The 15996-nt window shown below is 42.5% G+C and overlaps 1 long non-coding RNA gene across 1 annotated transcript; it reads right to left on the bottom strand.

Moving 5' to 3' along the window:
- Nucleotides 1-7842: 7842 nt before the first annotated feature.
- LOC143324025 (uncharacterized) lies at nucleotides 7843-11554 on the bottom strand. The gene is made up of 3 exons (XR_013077428.1): nucleotides 11449-11554; nucleotides 10264-10374; nucleotides 7843-9052 (listed from the first exon to the last, which is right to left on the bottom strand). It is a non-coding gene; the product is annotated as an uncharacterized LOC143324025 (long non-coding RNA).
- Nucleotides 11555-15996: the final 4442 nt, after the last annotated feature.

Genomic DNA, 15996 nt, shown 5'->3' with positions numbered 1-15996 from the left:
TTATCCTTCCAGAACAGGCCCTGCCTAAAGCTTGATCTCTCAATAAATAGTGAAGCATTCTGGTGAATGACGGGAGACACAGAGGTCTAAGACTGATGATTAAATCGCCCTTTCAACTGCAGAGACCGGAGAAAGTCCACAGAAGAGTTCAAATCAGCTCAAGCAAACATGCCGTGCTTTGATTCGGTGATTAAACACTTGAATTCATCAAACAGTCCTGCTTTTCTTGAGAATGTTCTGATCAGACAAGAAGTTGTTTGTACATGTTATGTTAACAATCCCTGAAGGATAAACTCGAGATGAGCAAGTAAAGAAAAGCTGAAAAATACACAAACTTGTCAGGAATCTCATCTACTGTACAGATTTTTCCTGAGGCTGAATAATCACCTCAAATAAGCAAACTTTTGCACTGCAATAATATTGATAATTTACATGAAGTTATAACACAAAAACCTCTTTGTACGTGTGTGGGAGGGTCCCAAGGAGTGGCAGGTGAACCTGCAGTTTACAAGTCCTGATGGTGGCGTAAATATTCACAGAGCTGCTTGTGTCGAGAGGTGTTGAACTCACTGACATGACGCTGTAAGAGAGATCATACGGGTTAACGTTGTAACCATAACCAAAAGGCATGCATTGGTCTTCTTCAAGGACTTTCACATTGGTTTGGGATGTTTAAGTCCATGAAAAATAAATCATGTAAAAATTTTGTAATGTGGGCCATTGGCATCCATTCATTTGACATAAACGGTTATGAATGAATATTAAATGAAGCATAGTTGGGTGAAATATGACAAATGGTTGATTGTCAACAGTCACTTGTTTTCTTGTCAGTGCAGGTTTTTAGCTATGCTTGCAATGTGGTGGTCAAGTTCAACAGACTGAAATATCCCAACAATTGTTCGATGGATTGCCATGACATTTGGTACACACATTCATGCTCCTCGCAGGATCATGTGCTACAACTTCAGTGACGACTTTTCCTGTGACACCATCATCAGATCAAATTTTTAATTTAAATTTTCCAATAATTCCAATCAAACCCAGCTGTACTATGTGTTAAGTGCTAATTAGCAACTGTTGGTATGCTAACAGGCTAAACTAAGATGGTGAACATGGTAAACAGGCTACCTGCTAAACATTAGCATTGTCACTGTGATAATGTTGGCCTGCTGACGTTAGCATTTAGCTCGCTGTGATTCAACAAAAGAGAAGGAATGCCCTCTTGCTTTCCAGGATTATTGACCAAGTTATACCAGAGAGCAGAAAGCAGCTTGGTGTCACACAAACTTACAGGTAAACAGAAGTGTTTGTCAGAGAAAGCTAGAGATAAATAAAGCATTTATAATCACATGTGTTTTCGTGGTTGCATAGGCACCAGTTTGTATAATTACACAGTCACATTAGAGAGGATACTGAGGAGATCTTTTTTGGGAGGTGCCCCTTCAAATCCCAACTCCTTCCTTGAACTGTACATGCGGTTGTGTGCTCGTCTGTGCATTTTTATTTTTTCAGGATGTAGCCTGTTCAAACCGGCTGAGAAGCGGTTACAAGAGGTTTTTATTGTATGGCTGGAGGCAGTTCCCCAACAGCAGGCGTGCTGTTTCACTCAACAGGAATTTAGAGTTCGCACACAGAGAAGAGTTTAAAACTATCATGGTGTACAGATGACATCTAAAGATTTCAAGCTGATATGAAGCTGAAATGAAAGCATGTACACGTGGCTCCATATACACACACTCCACATGCATGTGTGTGTTACTGCAGACATGAATTCATGGATGTGTCTGTACTTGTGTTCGTGAACATGTGTGTGTCATGTGTGAGTATGTAAGCGATCTAACTTGGGAAGATGAGACGATTATAGAGTTCAGACTTAAAACAGTCTTAGGTGTGGAGCTCCGGAACATCTTTTGGTGTAAGTGGAACTTGATCAGCTGCAGGATGAGTTCTAGATATAGCATTGACAGAAAAGGAATGAGAGATAAACATGACAGTGAAGAGAGCAGTGGGTGTTTCATCTGGACACAACATATGCAGGGGCAGCAGCAGCAAACATGTGTTCACTGTAAGCCAAGTAACAACTCGCTTTTGAATTTGCCATGTACACCAAATACACTCGCTGGCATGCAAGCCCAATAAAAAAGCCCGTAAAGATGCAGGTATAAGCACAACATGCTGACACAGGGACAGCACACATTAGTAGCACTGCAGGGAATTCAGGGCCTAAATCTTTGTTTGCCGTCAGCAAGCACATAGAAGCCCAACAACGTGTGACTGAAGGAAATCAGTGAAAATCTAAAAGGAGTCTGGAGCACCAAACATACCAAAGATGCTACGTTAAGTTGCTGGTTCAAATTCCTGGACCTCGTGGGAAAAATCTTCGCTGTGACGGAGTATTACAGAGTAATGCCATCCCAAAACGCCACTGAGCAAGACATTTAACCCATAATTACTCCCATAAGGCAACTGCACGACCAATGTGGCTGCAAAATGTTGGCAAATGTTTCCTGCATGTTTTTGACAGCTCAATGCTGCGTAACCAGGAAATTACTCACAAAATGAAATATAAGGATAATAATGTCTCAGTCAGTTACAGAAGACAACTTGCAGGAGCCTTTGGCATCACAGAGCTATTGCCAGAAGGTGATATGTTGAGTTATGTGTGCTCGTGATAAGATTAGAGATTTTTGCTTGTTTTAGTTTTCGCCCAAGACACATTAATTGGTCAGGTGAGATTGACTTGCTGAAGACAGATTTATTTCCTTAAATGAAGCAAAAACATTGTTCCATTTCACAAAGATTCATATTTGAAGACTGTGCCATTTGAAGTCAACAGGCACACAATAGAAAAGCAGTATGCCTGTGTGCAGGTGTGCACTGTATCATGTCACAACTTATGTAAAACTGCTGAGAAGTAGGCCACATGGCCCACAGGCATACCCCTCAGAGCGATATACTGTGTGTGTCAAGGCCTGTCATTTAACATGTAGCTGTGAAAGGTGATCTGTTCTCAGCAATGCTCCTCCTGCCTTCAAATGTTTGGGTCAAATATCCTCTAACCAAGCTAATTCAGAGTAATACACTGCTGTTAAGAAAGAGGCACAAAGTGTGTGAACATAAAGCTGAAGAAAGAGTTAGGAGTCACTAACTAGAGTTATTTAGTAAGGAGAATAACCTCCCATGCACACTTTGCACATATAAATACTTTAAATACCAACAATGAAGCTGTCAAACTGACATGAATCTTTATGACTGAGATCTGTGGAAACATCTCACATGTAGATACTCTGTCAGAGCAATCCTCTCATGACAGAAAAAAACTCTGAGGGCAACAATGAAATGAATGAGTGACTGAAACCAGCTTCAAACTGAGGGTCAGAGTCTGTAATTCCCAAACCACTGTTCCCAGGTCTGGCTCCCACAGCCGCTGGTATTCTTACAAACATTCCCCACCGATACAGACAGGAAATCAGCGGCTCACTGTCCCAGCTCCTCTCATACAGCAGCTCAGCAAAGAAATGTGCCCATGAAAACCATGTGGGCTGTTGAAACAACATTCTCAGGCTGCGGCAAAAATAATGATCTGAACCTGAATGATTTTAAAAAGGGATACGTTCATTTGTTTTTATATTTTTGCTAAAATAGTGGGACAGCCTTTCCATCACTACAGCACTTGATGGAGGTCACTGCTTTCAAAACAGCTAAAGTTTTCATTTGATTTATGTGAATCCTGTAAATATGATGAATTACATTTAAAATAACTTGAAGTTTCTCACCAAATCAAATCACAATCTTTTTATTCATTCTGTAAAATAATTTATTCTTTGTTTTGGTGTTGCAGCCTACTGCTTCCCATTTGTGATCCCTTACCAGCCAAGCTGAAGGATGAAAACACACAAACATGTGCCCTGAAATGAAATGCAGTCTTGATTTATATGCAGATTATTGCATCAGACTTTTCATGACAGCATAGGCTCTAACTTTGCGTGACTGTCAAATAGCTGTGGTTTGCCAAGTCACCACTTCCTCCTGCAGTGAGTCCAGTTTAAGTTTTGCAACAGGTTCTGCAAATGATACCCTCCATGTGTTTCCTTGTGGCATGAAGAAAGATGAACAGTCAGTAGTTTTAGGTTGTGTGACAGAGCAGGGATGGTTATAAGGTTTAATTAAAAGAACATGCTGTTAATAAAAAATAATAAATAAGCATGTTGCTAACATTTGCTTATTAGCACACAGCTGAGGCTTCCAGGAGCATCATTCATTTAGTCATTAGTGAATGTCGACTGACGAGCCGTTAGCATGTCAACAGAAACATTTGAAAAATATGAAAAAACCTGGTACTGTGCAATATATAAAACTTGTCTTCAGGTCTATCAATTGTATGTTTGAGTGCAACTTTATTGATATCTGTGGTGGAATGGCAATACGCCTGTGTGGCAGTATATCGCTGTGCACTGTCACAATCACAAACCCTGTGGGGAAAAAAACCTTTGAGCCCATAAATAGAGAAACAAACAGCCTTCGAGTTCAGAGATAAGCCGCTTTTCAGTAAATCCTAATGAAAAGGGAGCCATGGGGAGATAGAAAAAAAAAAGTGAGTGAGATTAGGAGACAGAACATGGCGTCCTACATCACTGACCTGGCAGGTTAAAGGGCTGAGATGTGGACGTAAACTACAACTTTACAACTATCAGATTAACTTATACAGCATTTTACTTATTTTGGAATTATATGCATTTTACTTATTTGTATTCTGGTCATAACCGTTTTCCTGAAAGTGATTGGAAAACAAAATAAGCTTTGTAATGGCTCAGAAATAGTCTTTTAATCATTAGAAGGGGTTTTTAGTAAACATCTCTTTTTTAAAGATCGGAGGCCTTGATGTGGCAGCAGATAAAAGCGGATGCTGCTGATGGTGCTGCAGGGCGGGGGTGTCTGGGATCTAAGAGACATTGTGTTCTCTGCTGTCTGCACATTGGACGCCAGTCACAACAGTGGCTCCCCAGGCAGGCAGGCCACCCCAGTGAACCTCCATCCAGCACATGCTCCAGCAGGGCACGTGCCGTCTCCTCAGCCTGACTCTGCCAGGGATGCTGAGATGTGACCTCATGTGGTCTGTGCACATAAACAGGAGCATGGCTGAGCACAGTGGAGGTTTACAGTCCTCATGTGTGCCTCTTCGTGATTTCAGTATGCTGTTTTATGTGCGGGTGCTTTGACTGCAAGTTAACAAATATGTCTGTGCAACAGCTCAAGATCATGTCACATATCATATAAATTCAACACACAGGATACATCTGAGCTGGTCGAACAGTTCTGGAAGTCCTGCCACACCTTTCAGATGTGAAAACTGGAGGATCTGTCTGACCATTTCTGAAACTGACAACCTGACATTAGCAGCTACTTCATGCAGTGACTGGCCAGCTGTGCAGAGGTCTCTCATGGTCTCACATTTCATTCACTACACAACTATTTCTGTAATTTTTCACTTAAACCACTGAGTGCAACACTATGAATGTCTTTTGAGGAGAGCTTGTTTTTGTAATGACGTTTAATTTTTGTTTGTAAAGCATCCCGCTCTCAGCACTCATTGAAAGTCCTGTGACACATGCCAAGACGAACGCAGCTTCACCTGAAAGTGTGCCCCAGAAATGTAAAAAAAAAAAAAAAAAATGCTGATAGTAATCGTATGATATAAAATAAAGATGTACAACATATTTCAAAGAAAACTTACCAAAACAGCTGATAATGAAAACAATAATGAGGCAGCCTGTGGAGAGACAGAGCCAGGAGGTTTAGCTAGCAAAATAAGCTCCCTTGCTAATGATAACATTAGCTAGCATTAGCACCCAGTGGTGCTGGGAGATCATATGAAATAACCTTTCTTTTGCTTCTTTCATGCCCTTGTTTCTGTGAGATGGATGTAGTCTAACGTGTTTTTGTGGTTTAAGAAACATGCTGAAAAAACATGTCACTCTCTTTCATGAAAGGTTTTTGATCAAACAGGGCCATCAAACGCTCATAGCTATATGCTAAATACCTACGTTGGAGATGACTTCAAATGACTTTTCAGCAGTAAATTAATACACATAAAATACACATCTCGTGTATTATATCTTAATGACTTTATTGAACATAAAGCAGCAACAAAACATAAATTATGCTCACATGTGGGTACATACAGTACTTTCTGACAGAAGGCTCCTTCATTAGTGCCGGCACACCTTATTTTCAGTTGAATCAGTTTAAATATCCTAAACAATATTTCTTCATTGTTATACAGCCTGTCAAGAATGAGGTCAAATTCATGACACAAGATGATACATGCAGAAAAAATAAACTGGCTCTTTTCCATCCAGTACACAGATTTATATTTCTCATAATGAACTCAGTGACTGGGAAAATTAAAGGCGACAGTCATGTAAGAATAAGCTTCACAGTCCTGTTTGGTCTCTTGTTCAAGCCTGCAGCCCCAAATTCCACTAATTCCTGAATAATTGTTTTTTTTACTGAGGGCTTTCACAAACACGGACACAGACAGAAAGAGAGCTTCACGAGGTTTTGACTGTTGAGGCCACCTCTCTCTGTCCGATCATATGCCTCTTTGTGAGAATTGGTCAGATGTTCAAAGAAAATAAAATGAAGGGAATAAAGCCCCGACTCCCATCCCAAATAATGATTTTCCTCTCCCACATTCCCCACCAATGACCTTATCCCCATCCTTTTGTCTCTGTGGCTCAGAATCAGGCCGATTTTGGTGACGCATCAACGGTCAGCCAATGGCCGCCCTTCGTTAAGGGTTATGTACCAGGCCCAGCCTCACTGAGACGGCAAAGTGAGATTTTTGCCCAGTGATGTGCGAGGGGGCAGGGCGACGGGGAGGAGCTTGTGGCATGGGCACAGGGGCACGTGGCGCCCAATGAGGTCTCATCCTGTCACAGGGTATCACATCAGACGGCGAGCAGGCATGCGCACTTCCTAAACTCCACGCCCTGCAAGAGAAAGAGGACGTGCAGAACAGCAGCCACCAATCTGCCTCAAACCTGCCTGCGTAGCACAGGAGGATGGGAATCGAGCGTGGAAACATCAAGAAATCGGTTTTGTCTGGGAAGCATGTCAAAGTCTCTCGCACTTGCTGATGTGACCCAGTGTCATGGAGGAAGTGTAAATCTAAAAAACATGAAGAATGCTCCATGAATACTCATGATGAGACGTGATGAAAATGGCTGCCACTTAATAATGAAGGCTTAATGTGGAAGACCGACCTCGCAGACTTATTTGTTCCTTAATTTTCCAACCACAGACATCACAGTGAGGTATACCGACAAGCTCGCCAAACGAAATGATCCCTGATTTCTCCCAGCATCCTATTTGCTCGAGTTTTAGAACTTCATCTGTCATCAGCTGTCCCTTTGACCACACATTCCATTTTTAAGTTTTTCTTAAACCATTCAGTCTGTAATCCAAGTCACAGGAAACGCTCAGGGTCTACCTGGAAATGGACTCAAGGAGTTTTTTTCTCCTTCCGTCTCGGTTTCATTGCTCACATGCTCACTGCCATCAGAAACACATTTGCCTTCATTGCATGAGCTTCCTACAGGCTTGCGTGTGCACAGAGCACACTAGCAGATGGGTAAAAAGAATGCCTCCTCACTAATAAAGAGAGACATAACGTGTGCATCAGTCTGACCACTTCCTGTTGCGGGCAGATCATGCCACAGATTCTCTGATGCAGGAAATACTCTGCAGCCTCCAGTGCCAGCTAAGGAACTGTCGGAGCTTCAGACAAATAGAAGTCAGCTTTCAATATTTGAGACAATATCACCCAATATCTGCTGTATGTCCGATTCAAAATATTCACAGCTTTATTAAATCATTACAAAATAAAGTCATACATTCATTCTTCAATAAAAACAAGACAGACACACAGATGTTGCTTTAAAAGTCTGCACACTCATGCAATGCTCAGTAAAGTTAAATGTTTGCATTAACATGTAGTAGATACTGCAGGAAGGGTTCTTAACCAGGGTGTTCATCTAGGTAGTCACATGTCTTATTAACAGGACTTTAAAGGTTCATGTTAAAATATCGTGAAATCACAGACAAAAAAAAAAAAAAAACACCGTAAAAAAGGTAGTGAGTAGTTTAAGTCCCTTTGCAGATCCATTGTAGTATTTAAAAGTGTTTCTGCACTTCTGTGCAAATATTCAGTGACCCTGTGACACCTGACAGATACGTTTAACAAGTATAAATCCCGACAGTTTGTGATTACCGCTCCTGATCTGTTCTCTGCAACGTTTTCTCGTGGAGGGAAAAACAACAGAATACCTTAAAGGGTTGAGCTAAGTTTTCATCCACTTTAACCATGCTCTGGGCCTGCCGTCACTTCGTTACAAGGTGCATCTCGACTGCAGTCAGCCTCCTCTTAGGAGGCATTACTGTTCATATTATTTGACCCTAGTTGGACTAGCTTTGAGAACTGGCAAAATTCACAGTTATTTAGAGTTTTTTCAATTTTTTTTTTTTTTTTTTTTGTAGATCAGAACAGTATCTGACAGCATCTTGCAAGCACGTACCTTCGTAACGACTAGTGGTCAGACCCAGTTGGCAGTCAGCTGGTTTTGATCACCCACCCAAACCAGGCCCACCCCTGGCCCCAAGTGAGCCATCCCCACAAACCCCTCAAGGTCCCGGTGACACAAAGTATAGAAAACATTTAACAGCAGCCCTGAAATCTCTGCGCGTGGTGAGAGAGGGATCCCACAAATTCAGTGTCTGAGTGCGACTATGACTGTGAGGTGAGAAAAGTGCAGTCCTGGAAGACACTGTCATGTTCTCTGCTTCTGCCTCCATGCTCCACCCTCCTTCACTTCTCATTGGTTCATCCATCAGAGGTCAAGTCTCTTCAGGGCGCAGGCTGGACCTGGACCTTCTCCGTCATCTGTTTGGCACTGTAGTAGGACAAACTCAGGCCCATGATGGCCAGCATCATGGCTATCTGGTTGACGGCACGGTCTTGTGGCTGCGTCTGCACCTCCCCGGCAACTTGCCTCTGCGGAGGCAAAAACACACAGGACAAAAGGTCAAAGGTCAGCCGTCAGTGGAAACAATGAATGCCATTCAAGATATGTTTGTCAGCGAAGATGCTAAACCTGACTGACCAAACCTGTAAAAAAAAAAAAAAAGCAAACTTTCACCAAATACTTGATCCTAAGAGGCTTCTTCCTTAAAACATCTGCAACTTTAGTTCAACAGCCCTCTGCCATGTGACCAAACCTTATTAAACATTTAGGAGGGGGAGCGACTTCGGCGGATCGGGAACACAATGTTCTGTGCGCACAGTAGAGTGCAAGTTGTGACCAGAACCAAACAGCTTGTATTGTGCAGAAGGAGCTATATTAGATCGTGGCTACTGTATGTGGTTTCTAAAAAGGGCAGCTCCTCTGTGCTCTGTGACCCATTGAGAGCCGGGGCAGAGAGGTGGGAATGTGAGCATTTTAAACGCTCAGCTGCCAAAACTCCAAAATACCCCCCTTTCATTTTAAGAAAGTGTCCGTACACACCACGCCAGATAACACACGACCTGTCCGTGCTGGAAGAAAGAGCCACACTTAGTGCGGAACCCATGATGACATGTTAATGTTTTCAGAGCCACTGGCAGGTTTGCAGACGATTAAAATTTTTTTTGAACACTGTGATTATGATTTCTTTTTCAGATATTGCTGTCAACAAGGAAACATTTCCAGCAAGTTCCTCAAAATTTTAAACCGTCTGTCCTTATGTGCATAGTTGAAATCCACCTAAAAGTAGTCCTTCATTGCAGAATCCCGACTATACTGCAACTACTCAGCGTTAACAATCAAAATCTACTGTTGCTCCGACGTGTGAAATCTTATGTAATAGCCAGTTGCTTTTCTTCGGTCTGTTGAGTTTTTGAGTCACTGTGAGGCCATATAGGAGACAGCCTTTGTTTCCAAGTTAGTGCTAATACACGAACAAAAAGTTTGCACAGCAGTCGAGACATATGGAGGGTGGCTACTGATGAACGGATTATGATGACAGCAGGAGGAACAATAGAAAGAGGAAATGATATCACAATGATTAGTGTCACCCCTAATTATACTAGCGATCAAAGCGGATTGTGGGTCACAGAGCAGGTCTGGGCCCCTTGTGTGAAAGTGGGTTAGATTAGAACCATTGCCTGTATAAGCAAAGCACAGTGACAACTGATGGATGCATAAACTGCGGAGAAGCAACACATACCTGGAGGAGGCGGAAATATCCAGGAGTCAGCCTGCCCAGTCTGATGATCATGTCTGTTGATGTGGTGTGAGGTGGGGTGAAACGGAGATGAGCTGGGGTGGCTCTCAAGACCTGCAATAAAAAAAAAAAGAGAGAGGAAGGAGAATTCACTTAGTAACCGTGCAGCAATCCCACAGAAAAATGCTGGAAGTGAGCAGGAGTTGCATCTCCAAAAATATGAAAAATACTAAAGTAAAGCTAGTATTTCTAGTCCTGCCTTGAGGATGATGAATCCAGGCAGGCGTCAGCTTCAAATGAAGGTTCAATCGACTGTTCCTGTAAACCCTCATTGCATTTCTGAAAAGTATTGCTGCCACAAGAGGAAGAGAACATTGCCGTTGGCTTGCAAATAAACCAAAACCATCTGATCAATGCATGAGGAAGGAACATCTCTCGCCTGCAGCCGTGGCACTTAACTCCTGAGTGCAGATCCACTTGAACCCCATGCCGAGACACCCGACATACAAGTGCAGATATCAGATCACATCTGGAATTCTCTCAGTTCTGACCCTCTGGCACCATTTCTACCCTGAACACCCCCAAATCCAAACCTCTCAACCAAAGCAGCAGAGCGTCTGTTTATGCTATGTCATAATGTGACGCAGCAAAGAAACTAACAATTTCATTCATTCACACACGGGCAGTCCCATGCATAACTGATGAAGAACGTGGTGTTTCATAACTGTTGGACACCATGTGTTGTGAAAGAACACTAAAGAAAAACATATGGATGGACATCCGTCCGTCCAAGCATGACAAAAAGAACAAAGAGTTCCCAACAGGGAGAAGCCAAAATTGAAATTTTCAAGCTAGACTGTCTTTGCTGGTGCAAAGATGGGAAAAGGGCCATCTTAAAAAGCATCACAGAAAGGTCAGGAGCAGAAGAGGTTGTGCTTTTAAGACACAACCCCTTTGGTGTTAGCTTGATAAACAACAAGGAAAGTCACTTTCAGCTGGGACTGACCACTGCATGATCAAGCTTCCAGGGAAGGTGAAGAGGATTGTGGGGCAGGTCAATATTAATGTGCCAACCTGGTCGGAGTTACAACCCCGATGAGAAAAGAAATGCAATCCAAGCTTTCAAAGCTGATCCTTGTGTGACAAGTCGGTCTTATTCATAAAAACCAAAAGCTTGTTATTCCTCACCTTCCAGAGGCCCTCTGACGGCAAAAAGAAGCCTGAAACCGATCAGTGGGACCCTCTACTTCCCAGCCACGCTGAAAATCCTAACAGATGCCAAACACTGATGAACTACTGAGAGAGCTTCTGTGCTGCGCTCCGCCTTTTTATACACCCTGCTCTCACCCAACCAGATCTGCAGGATTGCCTACAACACACACCCACCCTCAAACACATACACACCGCTGTCAAAATGCATTACTCTCAGTGCGTTGCTTTCCCAAACACGCCCCTTCCGACCTCTTCCAAAACAAGGAAAGCTCTTTGAGAAGTGTCGGGTACGATTTGCTTATTTCGTCAAGTTGTAAAAGGTAAAATGGGACGATACAAACAAAACAATACAGAGCGACACGGCACTCTTAAAGCAGCACGCATGGTAAAGTGTAGGGTTACATAACAGTGTCTCAAACAGGAGCAGAAATTAATTGTTGGATGTCAGGACTGTCCATCAGGAACCTGACAAACCTCCAGATTACAATTGTTTTAGTTGTGTTTTAGCTGGTCCAGTTGCTGTTTCTGTTATATAATCTGTTTCCACTTCACTGAACAAAAACTTGCAACTTCTCTCCATGGATCTTCAGCCAATGTTTACATCATGAAATTTGAGGTCCCAGAATTTCGCCAAAAATCCACTCTTCCTGAAGGGTTCTTTGTTGGGGTGATGCAACCGAAGTACAGCATCACACAAGGTGTTATCAGGACATTTGGAAGTGGAGTGAAGAGCTTGGTACACATACACAGATACAAGTCACACCTTGAACAAACTTGACAAGAACTTGCCTGAACCTCAAATTTGGCTCCAAATTGGCATCTGACCTATGCCATCAAGGAGTGATCTGGAGCAACTATTTTCATTGTCAAACAGGTGCAACAAACAATGCTGGCAAATTATTAGATGTCTTTACAGCAGTATTATTAAGAGATTACAGTAAGTCAAATTTTGATATATGACTCAAAGTGCATCTACAGAGGACACAGTAATCCGGCATAATTTGCTTTTAGGTGGTTTTATACTAATGTGTGCAAAGATTTCACTTGCATTTCTGTGTATGTGGAGGCACATTAGGAGATCAAGGAAAAAATACAGGTTATTTGAGGCTCTCTTAAAACCATTTGCCAGTGATGAGCTGGCAGTCTAATGACTTTACAACAGGCTGATGTGGGCGCATTGCTAACTAAATTGCCATAAGAAAGGGACACCTCAGGAAACAGTGTTTCACTCCAGCCTCCTGCATTTGACCCATTCATTCACCTCCTTGCGCAGACTTTCTCGCTCTTTTACAACGTATGTCCTTACATTTGAAAGTCGTACTGTCATGCACATGAATCTAATAGATTCCGTTTTGTCACTATTTCAGGGACTGCCCTGATACTGGGCTGTGCCATGATAATCTTAATTCTCATGTGTGTACAGTTAGGGTCAAGAATCACAAGTCACCAGTCTGAATGCAAAAGATCCAGCTGATTCAGTGCTTAGGAGTGGTTCACAACATGCTTCGGCTGGAGTCCAGGTGAATCACCTGCCAACTATTTAGATATATCTGAGGCCCGGCATGAAAACACGAGGGCGTTTCCACATTTCTGCATCACTTGTGACCACATTTCAAAATACCAGCTGAATGCACACATGCATTGAGTCACTGAAAACAGGTGGACTATAGGCTTAAACATCTAGGAGTGGCATTTGTTTTGTGGCAACTTCCTGGTTGTCTTAAATGCAAATGATTCTTAATTTTCAGAGTTCTGATCTTAAGCTGATTTGCAAGAAAATGCAGTGATGGCAAAAAAAATGCGACGCCTTTCCGTCAGGAGAGGCTGTGAAAACACAAAAAAGGGTTAATTTGCTTAATCTTTCCCACAGAGATGGTTAAAAAAAGCATGAAAGACGAAATCAGCATCAGAACGCTTGAGACCATTAAGCATTTATTTGGTACACTGTGTACTTTACTCCAAACAGCCAATGGAAAACCATCAGCACGCCTTCCCCCCTCTTGGACCCGCCTTCTCCTGTCATTTTTACTCCCCTCTGCAGCTCATCCGCCTACAGCAGGGGATCTCCTGTGAGCGAGTGTGGACAAAAGCCGTGTGAAAGACGGAGGCATCCGTAGCTGCAGCGAAACTACAAAGTTAAAACCCCAGCCCATGACTACATCATCGGCCCGACTGACTCGGTGTGCCATCGCTCCGCTCTGCTGTCTGGAAATCCTCAACATCCATGAGCATGTCCACGACTCCAGCCATGGCTTCCCTGTGTCACCAGGGGGGTCTTGCCGTGATGGTGTAACTAGCAACTACTGGAGAGAAGCCTGCTCGTGTTTTTCAAATGAATATTAAAACTTCAGTAACAGCGACCATCAATGCAAAACCTTTGTGAAGCTAAACACTATTCACACCCGCAAAGTCAGGAAAACATTAGAAAACAGCCCCAGAGCCCATCGTGACATCTGACTGCTAAAAAACCTACATGATTAATCAGCTATCGAAATAGCTGAAAGCTGACATTTCAGTGTGCAACCCTGTGCAAAATGACAAGAAACGAACGTTGTTATCTTGATTAATTTGTTTTTGATCTCATCGTTTCACCTCTAGAAATGGTGCTCGTGGCAAGTTTCCATCACGGTGCAGCCATGTTGAAAAGGAATCTGCAGCTACGAGCGTCAGTTTGTGGCTGGAACAAGCAGACGCAGGTATTCGGTTTACAGTGAACAGGACAAAGTGTTATTCTTCCTGCCAGTTAAGGGTTAATTAAAGGAAGGTCAGAGTTTAACAAGTTCATACAAATCCTTTTTCCATTTGTGGCCTCGTCAAGATGCACATGACAAAGACACACAAGCCTATATTCTAGGCCCCAACATGGCCAACCCACAGAAACAAAGAAGTTGGATTTGGGAGAGTAACAGATGGATGAATGAAGCTTTGTCAGTTAAATGAGCCAAATCTCAAGCTTACTGATTAGCACTCTTTGCCCACCTACTGTTAGAAACCCCCCACTAACCTGACAAATGAGCGTAAATCTAATCAAGGAGGGGAAAGTGACCCAAAAGTCCAAAATTGGATCCAACCAGTGACGGAGATGATAACAGCTGACCAAAGTGTGCAAGCAAAAAAGCAGAAAGGTAAACATCATTGGCTTTCTGTGACATTAGAAATGTCGTCATGTCGACTCAAAGAAGTCAAATAATTCCTCGGCTGCAGCAGATTACTCATCAAAATAAAAGCTCCATTCAGTTGCATCTTTTCGGCCACAGGCTCAAACTGGTTGGAGTTGGGCGTTGCGTTCACTCGTCACCATGCTACCAGGGTACAGTATGTACAATATGTAAAGACAACATACAATATAAATAAGGCCTCTGCAGAGAAAAAGGTCAGATAAGTGCTACAAAGACAAACTGAATCCAAAAGCATTTCAAGATGAGTCCAGTTTTTTTTTTAATCTGCAAGATTGTTGGATGCAAAAAGCAACAAAACACGCTTTTTAGAAGTTAAGTTCACTTTACACTTGCAATCAACATTAAAGATGAAGTTATTCAAATTACAAAACCAAAATATAGAGGTATCCACATGACCAGCCACCCAGTCAAATTAAAAAAAAAAACTGTAAAAACTGTTTTAACCTGTAACTTATATATCTGAACCAAAAACCTGTTCAAGAAAACAGAAGAAAAAAGTACAATGCTAATCTGAATTTGGTAAAACATGCAAAACACACTGTTAGAATACTTTAGAAACTGTTAATTAGTCCAGTTAATTAATGTCAGTCATTGATGAACCTCTTCAGCGCAGCTCTTCATTTTAAGCCCGTTTGTTCCTTTAAATTTAAAAGCCACATGGACCGAGACACTTATTCCTGATTATTTCCTTATTTTGATCGTTTTAAAACCTCCTCAAGCCCCAAAACGATCTTTCCCACAGTCAACAGTGAGAGCCAGCCAAACACGAACTTTTTTACGTTTAAAGGGGAAAAAATACCAAAACCTCTTGCATCCGTGAACACGTGGTCAAACTCAGGATGCGTTTGAATGAAGTTTTAAAAGCTGACAAAGACGCCAGATCAACAAACACACAGACAATAGGACGCTTTTCTGTTTGGGAAAACGGGCGCAAACTGTTGCAAAAAGCAGCAGCAGGCGCTGGTTCATCACTTCCTCCTTTGTTTACTTATTTTTAAAGCACAAACTGTAAAGCGGAACTCTTACCTGCAGCTGCGCTGGTTTCTGATGGTCAGCCGGCGTTTGGATGGATCGTAAGCTGCGGTCGGGATGTAAAGTCTATATATGAGGCCGGGACATGTTGTATGTTGTAATGCGGGGGGTGGGGCACTCAGCACACACTACATGTGAGTATGCATGTGAAATACATGGACCCCCACAACCAGGAGGAATGAGCTCGTCCACACATTAGCTCACGTGTACTGTCAGCTGGAACATTTTGTCTCCAGTTTTTTTTAATTTCACCAAATGTCGTGAAATGCCAACGCTTTTACAGAAGCCGCGCGCATCATGTGTGCGCCCTGGA

The sequence above is a fragment of the Chaetodon auriga genome, chromosome 8 (assembly GCF_051107435.1).
Source record: "Chaetodon auriga isolate fChaAug3 chromosome 8, fChaAug3.hap1, whole genome shotgun sequence".
Taxonomy (NCBI): domain Eukaryota; kingdom Metazoa; phylum Chordata; class Actinopteri; order Chaetodontiformes; family Chaetodontidae; genus Chaetodon; species Chaetodon auriga.
Note: the sequence above shows the minus strand (reverse complement) of the source record. Positions and strands in the feature narration are given on the sequence as shown.